We start from the raw sequence: 19146 nt of genomic DNA, 5'->3' as shown, positions 1-19146 counted from the left end.
TACGACAGCCGTGTCGGGCTGTAATCGGGCTGATATCGTGTAGTCTGAACCGGGCATAACAGAGATATTAGAGCTGTATCATTAGAATACTTTAGAATGTATTGATTTGGTGTATCTGTACGTCATCGGTATAGAACGTGAAAAGCATAGTTGAACTCACGCAGCCCTGGGGGGCCCCAACATTGGTCGTGATGGCAGTTGAAAGGGTTTAGTTCACTTTTACAATCTGAACTCTGTTAGTAAGAAAAGAGGCAAACCAACCAATCAAACAGGGATTCAGTTCCTGGTGGACTATTTTGACACCAAGATGTCTGTCTGTGGTGTAGTCTCCTTAACCACACTGTTAGACCAAGCCTAACTGCTTTAAAGTGAGTACTAACATCAATTTTGAACAGTAAAAGTAAAAGTAATGAAAAAAGAATGGTAACACTTTCCTTAGTCTTCCTATATTTAGCCTTTAGAAGCACTATATAAACATCTAAAAGGACCAGTGTGTGGGATTTGGGGCATTTATTCGCAGAAATGGAATATAATATTCATCAATATTCATCATTAATCCATGTTTTCAGTAATCACCTAAAACTTAAAACAACTGTGTTTCTGTTCAGGCTTTTCTCACACACCATTCTTGGCTTTACCAATGAACAGTAATGCACTTTAATTTGTATATTCCATAAAAAATAAATTTCTATGTAATCAATGTAGTTGTGAATCAGGAAGTATAAAGGGAAACAAACGCCGCATAGGGAGGAGGTCGGAATTGATGGCTGGATCAAAAACCCCGGACTTTCGCCCGGAAGACCGATGTTCGTACCCCGAAACCACAAGTCAACGTTGATTTATTTGTCACATAACTTCCGTACTTAAGTTACGCCACTTATGTTGTTATTTTTAACCCAAACCACAATCTTTCCCGAAACCTAACTAAGTAGTTTTGTTGCCTAAACCTAACCAAGTAGCCCAGAACCGACAAACCAAACGCTGGCTCTAGAGAGGGCCTTTCACGTGTTAATATTTCCAACACCAAATTCCATAATCGAAAAGGAACAGGGAGAAGGGAACTCTTTAAGGGTGTGGGGGGGAGGGGAGACGATACAGCATATCACAATATTTTGCATGCCAATATCTTATTGATACACAGACATCGAGTATCAATCTATTTATTATATAAATTATTAACCTTTTAACAATCTGACGGCCCAACCGCTATTCTGTATTTCAGATGTGGTAGCGGGCTCAGTCTTAAAGCGAGAGTGAAGATATTGGTACCATATGAAATGGAGACAACTGGTACCAACCATGTCATGTTAGCTTGTCGGGAAGAACGCCAAATAATGCTTCAAAGTTACGCTAAATTTTGGCGAGGAAAAACTGGCATGGCCATTTTTAAAGGGTTCCCTTGACCTCTGACATCAAGATATGTGAATGAAGACTCTGAGATCAACAGAGTGAAAATTGTGTTATTAGATAAAACAGATGTAATTTGCTGTTGAAAAAAGGTAATAAATCGCAATATATTGCAATATCGCAAAACCCCGCATATCACAAAAATCTCATTAAGATCGTATCATGACTTACGTATCGTGATAATATCGTTTTGTGGAGCCTCTGATGATTCCCACCCCTAGAAATCTTACCATTCCCCTTCTGCTCACACACAATCAGGGTCTGAAATTAGCACCAGCCACCCGCAAAATGCGGGTAAATTGTTGGCAGTGGCGGGTGAAATCATCAGGACATCCGCCACTTTGGCAGACAGGGAAAACGCAAGTGATGGGAATAGAGAACCGTAGCTGTCTGCTTTCTCGGCATCTCATGCCTCCGTGACTATCGATTCCTCTTATTCATGCTTTCCCACAGTTACGCTGCACAATGACGCATACGCACTCTGTATCATGTTTCAGTTTGTTTTGGACCAGAGACTAGGCGGAGAGAAGAAAAAAAACGCTCAACAGCGTGGTGCTACTAAACCTGAGGGGGTGCACCCTATTTTACCCTGATAATGCGACACTGTGAACAACAAACCTGTGTTTAAATCAACAGGAGGAGAGTTAGTGACGTCAGCTGTTAGCAGCCAGTGGGCAGCACAGTCCTGACTGGATGCATAACAGAGCTACTAACGTCGACGGAGGTGCCATTCAGTTATTATTATGAGACATTCAAAGTCTGCTCAGGAAAAAGGACTATTGGACGAATGTAAATTACAACGTTATCATGATGCGTTCAAATGTCATCTCGTAAAATTAAGTTTTTGGTGAGAAACTTCCAGCAAATCCAGTTGTTTGAAGAAGATGTTTTCACAGTAATATAAAATAGATATTAGAGAGAGAATTATGACCTGTTTAACTTCCTAACACTAGCTCTAAGCAGCTTGCCAAGATTTCTTTTTAATCAAAGCAAATATTTAAATAATCATAATCATTTGAATTGTGTTTTTTTTGCAAATAACCACTATAGATGACAATAACAAAGTACACTACGGTACTGTGTAGGCTACACTACCCTCCCTCCAAGGTGTAATTCGAACACCATGTATATACTGTATATATTTTTTATGTAAAATATATCGAACATTGAATGACATCAGATCTAAAATGTTATTCCTTCATTTAGTGCAGAGATTTAAAAAGTGGCAGATACAATTTCTGAGTGGCAGAAAAAAAAAATACTTGTCTGCCACAGTGACAGGCATTGAAAAAAGTTAATTTTAGACCCTGCACACAATACATATGTGCTGTACATATAACATAAAACTAGGCACACTATATACACTCCATCAGTTATAGTGCCCACACACTATCAGACGCTGATACTTTGACTGCTTTACCCCGGAGCCACCGTTCCATTTTTGGCAGCACTGGTGGTCCCTTCCCACTTTTCCTCTTTGCAACATCTAGGGCTATTCAATAAAGAAGCTTCGGGGAGCTCGGAGGAGCAGGATGGAAAAAAAATAGAGTGAGCATTCAATTCTGCCTGAATTATCCCAGGGTTTGTATGCTTACCCCGATAAAAGAACAGAGAAGGAAATCTATGGCTTATTTAAAGGCTTCTGCATCATGCTCAGTATTTGAATTTTGCATGCCCATGAGGGAGCGGCTCTGGCGCTTTACAGAGTAGCACGGTACATTGTTAAGTGTGACACCGGGTGTTGGGACGTCTTGTTGTACTAGAGCAGGGACGGGCCGCTGTCTGAAGTGTGGCAGGGGTTGACCGAGTGCGTGTCCTCATACAGAGTTTACCAGTGTGAACACGCTCCTATTTAGAGCACAAACTGTTCATTTAACTGCATCAAACAACAGATTTCTAGAGTTTTAACCTCTTTCCATTCCGCCCTCTTTTTTTTAGAGGGCTAGGGAAGGGGGACAGAGGATGTTCAGGGATAGATAACAAGTCAACAAGAGATGTCTCATAGAAGTGGTGAACATCATCTGAAAGCTGGAACCTGAAGGTTAATTTGAGATGCAGCTCATCACTGTGTGCCAAGTTGTTCTAGTCATTAATAAGAAATACAAATAAATTAACTAATCAATTAAAATAAATTGTGAAAGTGTATAAGAGCATAGAACATGATAATATATGCTTGTGATGGTTAACTACACTCTGTTATGTCTCATACATTTTTGCAGCAACTTTTAAGTGGATGTCATTTGTTACAAAGATTCTGGTGCTAAATTTAACAATTTTTTACCACTTGAGAATTGATAAAAATGATCAATAATCCCTACAAAATACCAAATTAAGCCATGCTGTGATTTGGGATCAAAAACTTTTGACATTTGGAGATTTCTGCAAGAATTGCATTTTTCGGCGATTTCGGAGACTAGAGACCTCTGAATGCTCTAGGTCTGTAGTTTGATCCATCCATCCTCTGAATGCTCTAGGTCTCTAGTTTGATTCATCCATCCTCTGAATGCTCTAGGTCTGTAGTTTGATCCATCCATCCTCTGAATGCTCTAGGTCTCTAGTCTGATCCATCCATCCTCTGAATGCTCTAGGTCTCTAGTTTGATACATCCATCTTCTGAATGCTCTAGGTCTCTAGTTTGATACATCCATCCTCTGAATGCTCTAGGTCTCTAGTTTGTGGTTTTAAAGTTTGATGAGGCTGTGATTATCCTAGAGGTCACCACAGGTCATTTTATACAGGGAGGTCGAATTTCAAAAAAAGTTGTCACTCCAATGAAATGTCTCCTATGGGGACTAACATCATCCCACATGAATACAGTTGGGCTTTTTGAATCCACAAGAGACTCAGCTCTACAGTGAAACCCAATTTATGTAATTCCAAGACTGTTTAGGGACCCCAGTATGCAGAAATATTCAAACGCACCATTTTAGTATAGGCTTAATTACCAAATTTATACTGCATTCAAAAAACTGCATGTGATTACCATGAAGTGGGCATGTCTGTAAAGGGGAGACTCGTGGGTACCCATAGAACACATTTACATTCACATATCATTACATTCACATATCATTATTTTATTATTTAGCGATCTTCCCGACAAGCTAACATGACATGGTTGGTACCAAGATTCCCTCGGCTTTCTAGTTTCATATGATACCAGCATCTTAACTCTGGCTTGAAAAGTCAGCCCTCAACAGCCTCTGAAGAATCTATAGACAGAATATAGAAGGGGTTAACTTAACAATGTCACACAACAGATTTCTGGAGTTTTCATGAACCTCAAGCGCAATGTTCTCTTGTGGTGAGGAGGAGATTACAGATGGGAGCCATTTGGTGCCTTTTCTTTGTTGTGAAAACCAGGCAAGCAGGAGGAATAAGGCATAATTTGGGCATTTCTGGAGATGACACAGCAGAGAGGAAGAATAAGGAGGAGAAGGAGGAGGCGAAGGAGGAGGGGTAAAACACTGCAGATCAGCTCTTTACTATTAAAAGAGAAGCATGCAGGAAAACAGCTCCCTTACTCACAGTTTACATTAAGTGGTCTGTGCACAAGAACACCAGTGATATATAACAGTGGACCTTGCATTTAATTAAGCAGGTCCCCTCAGCCTCTTTTTTTTTTTTTTTTTTTTTCTACCTGCTAGCCTGTATAATCATTTCATATACGCCGTGATATCATCTGCTTAATGCGCTATTTTGCCATACAGTTAAAGCTGGGCGATAAATCTGGCCGTGCTCTCCGTTAATAGATGCAGGGGCCTCACTGAATAATGTGTGCATTAGATTAGTAGCACTACAGAAGTGAACCACCGCGGAGAGAGAAATACTCCACGTTAATCTCTCTTGGTGGTTCCCCGAGGGAGGAGGACTTAGTGGCCCCTTCCTGTGGCTGGAGGTGGAGGGTGGAGGTGGAGGTGGAGGGTGGAGATGGAGGTGGAGGAGGTGTCTGCACGGGACAGTGAGAACAATTCGAATGGAGTAGAAAGCATTCAGCGTTCACTCGTAAGCTTCTGATAATTCATTTCAGTCACACAAAGCGTCCACATGCTCCACCAGCACACCTTAACAAAACCGTTTTCACACACACACACACGCACACACACACACACTACAGCCGGATGTTCAAACGAGCGATTCGCACTCAATCCGAGCTGGGTGCCACGGGTTAAAAAGCACGGCTTCTCAAAAGGCGTCAACATACTGGCTTCTAAATGGACACAGTTAAGATTGGCCCTCGAGAACCCCTCACATTTATGACATTACATTTCTCTCTTCTTTTTCTCTCTTAACATACTCCTTTTCCCTGGTTTCCAGCGGGTGAGGAGCGATTTGAGGTGACCTCGTTACGGAGGATGACAATACAACAAAAGAGCGGGGGGTTATGAAATGGAGAAATTCTATTTCCACCCTCCTGGCCATTCATCTCCCTGCAATAGTGGGAAGAGGATTCATTATTTGGTAACCTCTCTCCACTAACTCATTTGCATACCCTGCGTACGTGAATGAGTGTGTGTGTGTGTATGTGTGTGTGTGTTGGGGGGGGGTACGTGTGTGTATCTTTGTAGTCACGTTTAACTGTACTTGTGAGGACAAAGATTAAGACTGTAGCTGGGGTGAAAAGTGGGGTTAGGCTCAGGTCAAGGGCAACCTGCAGCATATTAAAGGTCCCATATTGTAAAAAGGGAGATTTCCATGTCTTTTATATTATAAAGCAGGTTTAAGTGCTTTAAAAAAGACTGTTGAACTATCAAAACGCTCAATATACGGAGGAATACACACAGCCCGTATTCAGAAATTGTGAGTTTGAAACAAACCGTTAGGATGTCTGTCCATTTGTGATGTCACAAATATACAATATTTAGACCATTACACGGTTTTAAACATAAACATTCTAAATGTGTCCCAGTCTATTTCCTGTTGCAGTGTGTGTGAATGACATCAGCTGACAGGAAGTAAACATGGTCCCAAACTGTTTCCTAGCAACGCAATTCCATTGCAATTGCATTGCAATTCCGTTGAAATGCACTAAAACGGAGCGTTTCAGACAGGGTAAATACAGATATATTCAGGCAGACAGTATGACAAAAATAAAGTTTTTTTTTAACATTACAGCATGTAAACATGTTCTAGTAGAAACACAAAATACAAGTATGAACCTGAAAATGAGCAGGATATGGGACCTTTAATGTAGTGTAAAAACAATGTCCTCACAAGAGTAGCAAAATGTGTGTATGGAGGACTGAGAGTGTGAGTGAAAATGAGAAAAAAGCGTCAATAAAAAGAGAGTCTAAGCGAGCGAGTGGGTCTCTGCAAATGCATCCGGTTGTGTATGAATGTATACATTTGTGGGTGTTCAAGAGAAAGGCTTGTGCCCCCATGAACCAGCACTCTACTCACTAAACTAACTGTTAATGCTTTACGTTCCTGTAAGTCGGCGCCATGACAAGGGCAGCCCCAGTTCCCGGCGAGGGTGAGTGGACGTTCAGCCCTCCAATCAGACGCTCAAAGCTGAGTCAACTAAAGTGCAGGCTTAAAAGCGAGTGCTAACCCTGAGGCCCAGAGTCATCAGCACAGAGAGACAGAGTGTGTGCCTGCATGTGCTGTATGACACACGTGGGTTGGTATTAACTACACAGACATTATTTTGTTAAAGTCAAAATCAAATATACATATTTTTCCGTTACAGTTCCATTATATTCAAAAGAAGGCGGACTCTATGGCCAATGTCACCAACACTCGGCAACTTCCACCAGAACAATCTGGATTGATAAATAGCACAACAGGTAAGAGGAAAAATATGTATTTTTGATTTGGGGTTGAACTGTCCCTTTAAAGGTCCCATATTGTGCTCATTTTCAGGTTCATACCTGTATTTTGTGTTTCTACTAGAACATGTTTACATGCTGTAATGTTCATAAAAAACACATTATTTTCCTCATACTGTCTGCCTGAATATACCTGTATTCACCCTCTGTCTGAAACGCTCTGTTTTAGTGCATTACAATGGAATTGCAACAGAATTGCGTTGCTAGGCAACAGTTTGGGTCCATGTTTACTTCCTGTCAGCTGATATTATTTACATATACTGCAATAGGAAATAAACTGGGACACGTTTAGAATGTTTACGTTTAAAACCGTGTAATGGTCTAAATATTGTAAATTTGTGACATCACAAATGGACAGAAATCCTAACGGCTTGTTTCAAACACGCAATTTCTGAATACGGGCTGTGTGTATTTCTCCGTATATATTGAGCATTTTGATAGTTTAACAGTATTTATAATGCACTTAAACCTGCTTTATAATATAAAAGACGTGAAAATCTCACTTTTTACAATATGGGACGTTTAAGCTACATGATTTGTAGGTTAAAGCTGAAGTAGGCGAGATTTTTATAAAACGGTCGCTATATCGTGACAGTAGTACATGAAACAGGTAACCTGAAAAATATCATGTGCCTCTGTGTCCTCCGGTGGTCCTAACGGCATCTGCAAGATTTCACAGAGCGGAGGAAAACAAGCAGAAAGAGCTGATCTGAGGTCTGCTGTCCATCTACCGTACATGAGAGCCGGCTGTCAATCAATCGCCAACTCCGACCAAACGATCAAACTAGGCAGCGCTGATCAAATATGAATCAATATTCTGTTACATTAATGACTATTTCTCTCCTCGGATGTTCTCAGAATCATCTTGTAGTGCACGGTTTAGCTGTAAAATGAGAAAGTTTGTGTCGCAGTAGCCATTGTGATTCTCTTGAAGGAACGCCAAACTACCAGTCACATGACTGGAGCACAGCCAATAGGAACGCTTTCTCTCTCTGAAATGACCTGTGATTGGTCAAAGTCTCCCGTCATGGGCTAAATGTTCTAAAGCCTGAAAACAGAGCCATGAGGAGGTGCAGAAGTCTAGTTTTCTCTCCGAACACTTGAATTACAATATGCTGAAAGGTTATTATGTAATTTTTGCCCAATGATGCCACAATTATACTGCCTACTGAAGCTTTAAACCGGTGAAATTGCAGAAACGCTTGTATCAAATGTATTTCTGCTCTTGTTCTTCATGAAATTCAATATCAACTTTTGGCCAATAATAATAGATTTCTCAACACATTGAGAGTTCACAAAGATAGAATAAACAACTATAAAGGAAAGAAAGAACTATTAACCAAATAGTAAAGAGACAAAGGGGTACTCCAGCAATTTAGCACTGCCTTTTCACAAAGGTTGGGAGCCTTGCAGAAGACACATTCTAAATAAAATAGTCAAAATTGATGCAGCAGCATCTTATTGCTAGACATTGGAAAAGTGTTTGTTGTCCATCTTTGAACCTTTTGAACAAAGAGCTTTTTTTTTGCATAACGATTGAAAAACTTACATATACAATCAAACAAAAAAGTAATATCTTTCATAAAATATTGGATTTATACCTCACATTTTTGGAATCAAGACCTAATAGCATCTTCTCATTTTGTAAATGATCATTTTTGTAGTTATCTACAACGAGGGCTTAGAGTTCATGGGTGGGTTTATGGGTGAATGGGGAATGTGTCTCAAGGGAGACTTGTAAGATGTAACCAACCCATCTTGGAAAGGTGATGTTTTATGTTGAAAATCAATAAAGATATGAAAAAAAAAGATTTGATGTCACAGAGGCCGAGATATGCTCATTTTCAGTCCCTAGTACAAGTCAAGCTTAAAAAATGCAAGATCCTACATTTCTCACAATGCAACTCAATTGCATTGTTACACTCCCTCTTCCTGCTCAATACTCGTCTTTAAAGCGAATATAACCAACATTTTTATGAGACAATTTGAGTGGGGTTGGTGAACCTACAGAGGATCAGCTCCAGTCAGCATTACGGAGCTTTGAAGTGAGTTTCAGCTCATTGTTTAGCTGTATGGCCCGTAATACAGCTCTCAGATGGCCTCTGTTTTCAGTAAAAAGGCTCTAAAAACCCACTGTATGCTACGTGCCTTACACTAAAAGCCAGACATACACAGTTAGAGACTAGCCGATGAACATAGTGGAACATTTAGCAGCAAAAGAGCCAAATATTTCCCTCAGGAATTGGTGGAGACCAAAAACAGAGCTAAAAAAGAGTGAATATTAGACTTGCATTCATCAGGTGGCCAGAAACACGACTCCAAATGAATGATACTGTTGCTCCATTACTACTGGATGTGTAAATATAAGTCATGATATGTCAATATTGTGTGCACAACTTGTTTCCATTTCCCCCCTTTGTAACACAGGCTTTGTATTAAAAATGTTATAATCTCCAGGCCAAAGCCAAGTTAACCCTGGTGACCTCATCAGGGGATAATGAATCTGATGTTAGAAAGCTCTATCGAAAGCCATAAAAAGCTCCATCACATCTGTTTTCAGAGGCTGAGTAGCACTTCCCATGACGGGTAAACTGAACTTAATGTGTAAAATCGACGGAGTGCCCCTTTAAAGATCCAAAGAAAACAGATAAACTAAAAAAGTGCACTCAGTAGAGTGCAGATCTCCACCAGGTGTGTCTGCAATGACCACTGCTGTATAGTTTGATTGAATACAAACCATAAATGTCTAACCCCTGTCTCGCGTCTCAGCTGTGTCTCACGGTCGTAACTGCGACCTGAAGCACTTATTTAGGCTTCAAGTGTATTTTTTGCGACAAAACGCCCGTAAACGCAAGTTTGATGCCCAATAAAATTTTACAAACCAGGTGGAGCAGAGTGTGGTGTCTTTGGACTCTGCTCCGGCTTATAATCCCACAGACTGTCCCTTCACATTAGTCCAGCAGCTGGTAAGCAAGACACGGCAACTTTTTGGGTATGAAGGAATGTTTTTGCACCGTTTATTCAAACTGTAACTTACACTGTGCATTTACTGCCACTAGACATCTTCACTGCTAACCTTTCCCTCTGCTCCGATTGCCAACACCTGTCTGCCGTGAACGCAACCACCATCTCTCTCTCGCTCAACCACACACATTTGCAGTGCACACACACTGAGCACTGCCCCATCATAGAGCCATGATCATATGCATGTGTTGATGGGAAAATAGATCCGGAATACTACTGGAACAACATTTGTGGCTTACTTAGGCGTGCAAATCTGACTAAAGCAGTTGTTGATCAGTTGCGGGCCCCATCGGCCGGTTCAGAGGAGTGAGGAGTCAGCAGTCAATGACGGTATAAAACAGTCAATTAAATATGTTTTTCAAAAAGTGTGAATCACCGCAACCACGAGAGGTCCTTGAGCATACAGTCATAAATGACCACAAAAAATAATAGGCTGATGTGGCCAATAGTATGCGAGATTAGCCGCGGACAGACAGACACAAACACGACCGAACACATAATCTCCTCTCAGACTCACAACTGGCGGAGATAATGAGGTATCATCACAACTGCTGAGAAAATGGATTCATGATTATTACATACTCCTCTGATGAAAAATGTTGAAATATTCAGTATTTACTATTATCTGGTTTATCAAAGCAGTTCTACGATGCCTCTGTCTCGTCTCAGCTGATTGCTGCTGATGACATAGAGCGTCAACAGGAAGAGGGAAACCAGTCACCCCACCTCCTCTCCGCCTTGTGTCTCGCACTTTGGTTTCACTTGCACTCATGTGTCACTCCGAAAGCCCGGGATTAAGAGGCGGTGGCTTGCAGTGCGGGGAGAGAGTGAATGGTACTGCTACTGTAGTTGCACACACACACACACACACAGACACATGGACATACTAGTAATATGTGTATGCTTGTGTATTGAGATTCTGACTGTGTATGATCCAACAAAACATGTCCCTCCCCTCCTGCAGCCTCTGAATGCGAAGACGTACTTCGACATCGCCCAAGGATTTGTTAATTAGCTTGCTAACATCTGTCCTCGCGATGCGGGATGGGATTAGAATACAAAAAAATAACACCCATCGTCTAATCAAGGCCTTTCCGCGACAGCACCCATAACAACAGATGTCAACCCCCCCCCAGTATACAGCAATCATGTGTGTGTGTGTGTGTGTGTGTGTGTGTGTGTGTGTGTGTGTGTGTGTGCGTGTGTGTGTGTGTGTGTGAATGGGGGTAGTGTCTAGTTTGATGTTAAACTCATATCCTGCTTGTAATGTCCTCCACGGGCCAAAGGGAATTGATGAAATGATAACTTGTGCTCTTACGGAATGATCATAGCTGTGATTAAGTTGTACGGGACGGACCCTACAGGAGATGAGATGAAGATGAAAATGGGGCAAAATGGCGAAGAGTCCTCTCTATTCATTTCTCCACTGGAAGCGTCAGGTGCACGTGGGGCTCGACGTGGCCTCCCCAGACGTTGACAAATGAAGTAATTACATTTATGTGAGTGTGTAGGATTGATTCATCAACCGATGCTCGCTACCAAGAGCTTCAGATTTAATTGGGGGAGCTAGTGACACATGCATCTTCCTGTGATAACACATCATTTTTTATCAAAATGAAATCACCCCCCCAATATTATGTACGGGATTCGATACTGCCCCGTGCCAATGATGCACAATTTGGTTTATTTTAGACTCTATCTATAGCAATTATTCATAATTTGAGAGTTACAAGAAATATGTTTGTTAATTAGTGTGCGAGACATGACACAAAATCTGTAGAAATACCTCATCATTGATATTTCAGTTGTTAATACAAAATGTGCACACTGGTAAAGCATTATGAGATGTTCTGGGGTGCAAATGTTCAGTATTTGAAGGACCAATTCACCCACATTATGAAAAAGCATCATATTTTCTCACTAGTGCAACCCAGTCTCCTAATATACTACTTACTTATAGGATCAATTTTGTCCCCGGATTACATTTTTTAATTGATATTATAAAGTAAACTTTTGTTATGAACATGTCTGCAATGTCCCAAAGTATGCATATTGAACATATCTGCAAAACTATCACTGACAGTAAATTTGACTTGTTTTCTCTACCATATGGGATTGTGGACACTAAAGCATTATTCAAATTTTCATGGCTGCATCGAGTAGTTTAATTTCTAATAATACATCATAATTCATATATTTTGTATGCAAAATCCTAAGTTATGAAGTAATTTGTAACTACAGCTGTCTGGTAAATGAAGTGGAGTCAAAAGTATAATATTTTGCTCTGAAATGTAGTGGAGTACACATATTAAAGCAGAGGTAGCCAGTCTTTTTTTGGCATCATTGGGCAAAAATTCCATAATAACCTTTTAGCATATTGTAATTCAAGTGTTCTGAGAGAAAATTAGTCTTCTGCTCCTCCTCATGGCTCTGTTTTCAGGCTTTAGAAAATCTAGCCCTTGACGGGAGACTTTGACCAATCACAGGTCATTTGCTATTGGCTGTTCTACAAACACAGATGCGCGTGCACGTCCCTTCAGATGGTGAAAGGCTGATTCAACGGCGTAATATACAGCAGGAAAAGTTGCTATTCCAGCATTGGCAACAACTGCCTGCACTGCAAAGCAACCCAAAAAAGGGAGAAGGACTTATCGAAAAGGGAGTCTGACAATATCGGCGAAGCGTTTCAGAGATGTAAAGTAAATGCAAGCAAAGCTACGCCTCTGCAATTTTGGACTGAAAGCGGCTACCGGATGGCAGTAAAACGTCTGCCTAAAAAGTGCCTTACAAAAGTAAAACAAAATTATTTCTATTCTATTGTCATATTCTACTGAAATGGCCTGTGTAGATCAATAAAATATTAGAAATATAATAAGTCTTTTCAGTTCAAAATGGCGGCAGCCGCTGTTGTCCAAAAAACCGCCGGAGTTTCGTCTCTTTGCTTCTATACGCCAAAGGCTCACAGCAGCGGCTAGGTCACGGCAGCTAACTAAATTCTGGCGTCTTTTTTCCTGTTCCAGAAACCTGCCTACCCTGGGGTACCACTTGAATTACAATATTCTGAAAGGCTACTATGACATTTTTGCAAAATGACGACAAAAATATACTGCCTACCCCAGCTTTAAGTCAAATGAAATGAAAAGTATCTCAAATTTGTACTTCAGTACACTTAAAGGGAAAGATCATGGCCTTGGTTAAAAATGAGTGATGCACCGATACCGATACCAGATCCGATATCGGGCCGATACTGAATCAAATAGCTGGATCGGGTATCGGTGACAATGGGGTCGATCTATTAAATTGAATCCTATGTTTATATATTATATACATTATATATTGGAATTATAATTAAGTTTTGACCAATTTGTTGCCGCATTAAAAAGGTTTACACCTTAATTGTAATTCCTGTTAATTTTGAAGATTTTTTACCAAGTTTCTGGTGTACCATTTATTATTTTAATAATAAATAACCGTTCACTAAATTTATATCTATGTATTTATTTGTTAATTTTTTTTTTACAAAGTTAGGAAAGCAATGTTTAAGTCAAGCCCGATGTTACCTTACACATAAAAGAATGATCCCAGTCACTTCCACACAGTGAGGCATACAGTTCATTAATTAAACACTGGTATCGGTTCGGTACTCGGTAGCAGCCGATATCCAAAGCTCAGATATCGTTATCGGGACTGAAAAAGTCGGAGCGGTGCATCCCTATTAAAAATTTTAAAATGTATGCTGACTCGAAGCGCGAGACATGATGTGTTTAACCCAAACCATGAACGTTCTCTAAACTTTACCAAAGTTTTTTAGAAGCCTAAACCTAACCCACACATAGGATTCGCTCCATTCTGAGTTCTGGCTCCAGGAGGGGGCCCGGTTTCCGGGAAAGGTGTTGCAGCTCCTTTTTGGCTGATCTGGTCTTTCAATTGCTCTTACTGTGGTCCCTCACCTGCAAGGTTGAGCTATTGCCCCCCTGACAGTACTGCACAAATCCATTATGATAACATTCAATTCTCAGAGGGAGGATGAAATTATAAAAGTTAAAATAATTTTTCACAAACGGCGCCAAGCTCCTACAATCAGCCGCTACTGCCATTTAAATATATTCCAAAATGATATCATGCATGGAAAGAAACCGGGCAGAAAATGTGGGGAAAAAGCATGAAATCAAAAGAAACCATGTTTTTATCTGAATGTAGCACTCCTAACATTGGTCTGGTGTAAATGCAGGCCTCCACATGAAATATGGGGTTTACCAGCTATAATGTGAGTGTTATATAGCACAAAGGGCAATATCCAACAGTATTATTCATAACAGAGTGCATTTGCATGAATTTCACTGATTGTGTCACATGCACATAACATATATTGTTGCCTATAGGGTCCCTGCTGAGGAGTCGTAATGAGCTCTTCAACCCTGGAGAGGCAGACATAACTCGCATGTTCTGCTGTCACTGTGACAATGGTGGGGTTTATCACTACCAAAGGCTCGGGGGGGAGAGAGTGTGAGAGCGGGAAGCGCCGGGGAGATTTCAGGGGAAGGGAGGAAATACTGTACACAAAGAGAAACTGAGATAGCATGAGAGCACGAGAGTAATAATAAAAAAAATGGCCTTCAAATCTGCCATGTATGCCTAACCGAAGCATGTTTCAGCATGTAGAGGAGGATCTGCTGGAATTACACTGCTGCAGCTCGCTGAGCAACTCTCAGGCAACATTTGTATCCCCTGCAGCAACCCTACGTCCCACCCCTCTGCTTCTCACACTCTTCTTCTGGGTTTCTGTCTTGCTTTCTCTGCTTCTATTCCTGCATGTTGTTATTCTCTCCCTCAGACTGTGTCAGAAGGGTAAAGAGAAAAACAACAGACAGGGATCATCTTCACCCCCTTTCACACAACAGACCCCCGACTAACAACCAGCTACAGAGCCGAGGAGTGTGTGTTATGTTGCCTCAGTAGGGCTGCAGGGATGACGTATTTTTGTAGGCCAACCAGGAAGATAGCATCGCCCTGGTTCCCTCGACAAAAAGCCAATATTGGATTTTGGATTATTGCAGAAGATCAGCCCTGTGGCAAATACACGTTAATGATACTTGCACGTTTTGCTCAGCAAGATAATCTCCACAAATAAACATCACTTTTATGATTTCTGAAGAGCGAACGCAACCGGCAGAAGTAAAAAGCTAACGTTAGGCTATAACCAAACTACACCGCGGTCACATGAACGCTAGTATAAACAACGAGGCTGTAAAGGAGGACGAGTCGGTGTGATGACGTCTTGTAGTTTCATTTTGCCACTTGTTAGAAACCAACTTTTTTAAGACACATAAAGGCTTCAAAATTCACATATCTACAGACATATTTTATATCTTAGAATAAAATGTTAAAATCTCCGTAGTTTGTGTTAACCACAGACCTTATTCCAGGCATCCAACAAAAAACAAATTAAAAAAACCTACTGACTTCCAGACGAGGGAACTGGAAGTGCTAAAATGCTGACTCATTCCTGGGTTTTAGGACTCATTCCTGCAGCTCTCTAAAAACCTTTAAATATATCAAACATTCAAGAGCTTGAATGTGCTTCACTGTCCTTAAAATATTAAGTTCAAATCATGGAGAGGTTCTACTTTTCGTACTATGACAATAATGTTGATTCTACTTGGGATTAATTTTCCAGTAAAAACTGGCATGCTATCAGTTAAAGTGGTGGACTGACAGCTGGTTAGACTGTCAACAGTTATTATCAGTGGTTATAAACCTCATACAGTATATGAGGGTCAGAAGGAGCCTGTTACACTGAGTAGTAGGTTTTATCATCTATGCACATTGGTGATCACCGAAAGAAGGAATAAGAGAAGACGACAGCGACCTCTAGAGACTGTAGTAATTATGACAGGAGCAAAAACAGAAGTCAGGAGCTGTAGTATAGATGGCACAAAACACAGGGCTTTCACCCCGGAGACTGGGGTTCACATCCTGTGTGAAACCAACAACCAGTAGTTGTCTTTGTGTTCACAATGTTAAGTTTCACTTTCACTTTACAAACAGTTATTTTAAGTCAAAACATGATGTTTTTCCTGAAACCTAAACTAGGTGGTTTTGTTGCCTGAACCTAAAGAAGGTGTTTTGTTTGCATTAAAAATGTAACGTTTCTTGCAGTTTTACGTGTTAGAACCAAGCCCCCAGGATGAGCGCCGGTCGTCGATCCGAACTTTCGTAGTGGTCAAACTGCAACTTCCGTGTCCGTCACGTGATGCATTGGGCCCAAAAATACTTTTTCCCATAGACTTACATTGGGAAAGAGACGTCTGTAACTCAGCGGATAATCTCTTTTGGAGGTGAATCAACTTCCCAGTATGAACACTCTAACAGTCCTTATTTAAATAAATGAAGTTTTTAAAGTTGTAAAACGCACTAATAGCTGAATCCAGAATTATTTCCCTTCCTCCGTTCATCTGAATGAGACCCAGACTGAGGCTGGAGCGCAAGCCGTGACGACGGCGTGACATTGGGACCCACTGACCAAGTCATGTCCACCAATCATCTCGTACTCCGCTAAGATCCGGGTACATTTCCAGACGGAAGTCGAGCCATTTAGGCTTCATGCACCAATGAGCAACTCTCATAGGAATGACCGGGGCCCCGCCTCCAACGCTGCATCCAGTTCTCCTAATACATCCATGGTTCGAACGTTTTGCTTTTAAGTTTCGCTTTAACTTTTACAACGTACTAGGCGTAGCAGGCCCCTACTGATGTCTGGGCTTATAACGCCAAATGATAATGCACATTTAAAGACCTGATAACAGTCGAATCAGGTGCAGCGACTGATCTTGCCATCCCTAGCCATGCTGCCTGTCTTCTAGAAAACCCCAAATATATGTAGGTGGCAACATAACAGCAGTAATAAATACAAAAAATTATGGTCATCGATCGATTCAAATATTTAGTCACGATTAATCGCAAATCAATCGCACATTTTTTATCTGTTCAAAATGTACCTTAAAGGGAGATTTGTCAAGTATTTAATCCTCTTATCAACATGGGAGTGGACAAACATGCTGCTTTAAGCTTTATGGCAAACTGCAGCCCAACAGGCAACAACAGCTGTCAGTGTGTCAGTGTGCTGACTACCCATAGAACCCATTTACATTCACTGATCTGGAGGTCAGAGGTCAAGGGACCCCTTTGAATATGGCCATGCCAGTTTTTCCTCGCCAAAATGTAGCGTAAGTTTGGAGCGTTATTTATATGATAGCTGTATCTTCCCTCTGGCTTTAAAACTGAGCCACTACAACCTAAATATCACAAGTTGCTTTAATGCGTTAAGAACTTAGTTGTGTTGAAACAAATTTGCGTTAACGTGTTATTATCGCGTTAACTTTAACAGCGCTACAAAAAGATACGATTAAAGTATTTAAATCATCCGCAAAACAATGAACATGAACACACGCTAGTCAAGATGGCGCCGCTCTAGTGGCAGCTTGTTACAGCAGCTCTCGCTCATTGTTAAGCTTTTTCTCTTTTAGTTTTGTTGCTTGTTTTTTGCACTATCCCCTTTGCTGCTGTACACTGCAAATCCCCCCCACTGTGGGACTCATAAAGGAATATCTCATCTTACTACAAAACTACAGCAGTGAGTCAAACTCCTGGCTGCCTGGAACAGGCCAACAAGCACTGAGCTACTGTCTGATACCGGTACATGAAAGAGTCTGGCAAGCCCCAAATCCCCCAAGCTGTATCTTCTTTATTCTTTGTCACTCTCTGCCTGGCATACAGGCAGCAGTTTTGCGGGAAGTGTCAAGGACAGTGAGTATGTACAGGAACTTGTATCACCGGCAGCCCAGTCAAGTCAGGTCAAGAAGAGTATACAGGTTTGTAGCGCTGCTGACTGGACTGCTTAAAGCGAGCTAAACTTGGTCACACTGTACTGGAGAGAAATTGTTGCACTGTTTAAAGGTCCCATATTGTAAAAAGTGAGATTTTCATGTTTTTTATACTATAAAGCAGGTTTAAGTGCTGTATAAATACTGTTAAACTATCAAAACGCTCAATCTACGGAAAAATACACACAGAAATTCAGAAATTGTGCGTTTGAAACAAGCAGCTAGGATTTCTGTGCATTTGTGATGTCACAAATATACAATATTTAGACCGTTACTCGGTTTTAAACATAAACATTCTAAATGTGTCCCAGTTTATTTCCTGTTGCAGTGTATGTGAATAACATCAGCTGACATGAAGTAAACATGGACCCAAACTGTTGCCTAGCAACGCAATTCAGTTGAAATGCACTAAAACAGAGCGTTTCAGACAGAGGGTAAATACAGGTATATTCAGGCAGACAGTACGAGGAAAATAAAGGTTGTTTTTTAACATTACAGCATGTAAACATGTTCTAGTAGAAACACAAAATACAAGTATGAACCTGAAAATTAGTACAATATGGGACCTTTAAGGTTGCTTCCATCTCGAGCGCTGGCAGTTAGTTTGGTAATACATAAAACCAGAGTGGGCGGGAGGAGGCAAGAGCTTTTGTCAACTTGAACTTGAAAAAACAAAAGTCAAAATGATTTGTTCATTTTTTGCCAGCGGTAGAACCAGTGGTGTCTGATGACTGGTGGGACTACAGGCACTGAGGATGTCTAGACTGTGGTCCCTGTCAAAATACTCCCATTGCCACGAAACTAAAACCTTAAATTCGTACAGTAAGTCTGCTGCATTTACTCCCATCAACACAGTTTAAATTTAGAAAAATAAACACACTCCATCTATCAAGCTGAGATAGGATCTTGTAACGAGACTGTGTTAAAGCTCTAGAAGAAGCTAAAACTGTAACATTTCAGCTCAGCTACTTATTTCATGTGACTGCCTCGTCTCCTTTCAGGCAGCA

The 19146-nt window shown here is 40.8% G+C and overlaps 1 protein-coding gene across 1 annotated transcript in view; it reads right to left on the bottom strand.

Moving 5' to 3' along the window:
* Positions 1–19146, bottom strand: part of tafa5a (TAFA chemokine like family member 5a) — a 193654-nt gene that overhangs the window by 162242 nt on the left and 12266 nt on the right. The gene's annotated exons all lie outside the window — the stretch shown is intronic.

The sequence above is a fragment of the Sebastes umbrosus genome, chromosome 23 (genome assembly GCF_015220745.1).
Source record: "Sebastes umbrosus isolate fSebUmb1 chromosome 23, fSebUmb1.pri, whole genome shotgun sequence".
NCBI classification, from domain to species: Eukaryota; Metazoa; Chordata; class Actinopteri; order Perciformes; family Sebastidae; genus Sebastes; species Sebastes umbrosus.
The sequence above is the reverse complement of the archived record's forward strand: the minus strand, read 5'-3'. Positions and strand labels throughout refer to the sequence as shown.